The 378-nt window shown below is 34.9% G+C and overlaps 1 pseudogene; it reads right to left on the bottom strand.

The window, feature by feature from the left end:
• LOC119591049 overlaps positions 1–378 on the bottom strand; it is a 35,115-nt pseudogene that overhangs the window by 31,600 nt on the left and 3,137 nt on the right.

Below are 378 nucleotides of genomic sequence, written 5' to 3'. Positions count from 1 at the left end.
GTGTGTGGTGTTAGTGTGTTGTTGTATGTATTTTTCAAACCCACCCCTTTGCGAGGTTCCTGTTAAAATGAAAAGTTCAAACTTTTTTTTGCTTTTGCGAAAACCGTGGGGGAAAATTTTGGTCTCGTATGGCTGTGAAATAAAAAAATCTTACAATACCCGTCCAAAGGGTGGTCGTTTCTGGTATTGCCTTTTTCTGAATGTGTTGCAATTTTTAGCAAAATGTTAAGACGTACATTTGGGGAAGAAACAAGAATACATAGGGCAAGAAGTTAAAATCGGTAAAACACTCGACGTTACATAAAAATTAAATACTAGCAATTTAAAAATTTTCAGACAGTTGAGCGCTAGGCAGGGAAAAAAAAAATAAAAGTTAAA

The sequence above is a fragment of the Penaeus monodon genome, chromosome 28 (assembly GCF_015228065.2).
Source record: "Penaeus monodon isolate SGIC_2016 chromosome 28, NSTDA_Pmon_1, whole genome shotgun sequence".
In the NCBI taxonomy this organism is placed as follows: Eukaryota; Metazoa; Arthropoda; class Malacostraca; order Decapoda; family Penaeidae; genus Penaeus; species Penaeus monodon.
Note: the sequence above shows the minus strand (reverse complement) of the source record. Positions and strands in the feature narration are given on the sequence as shown.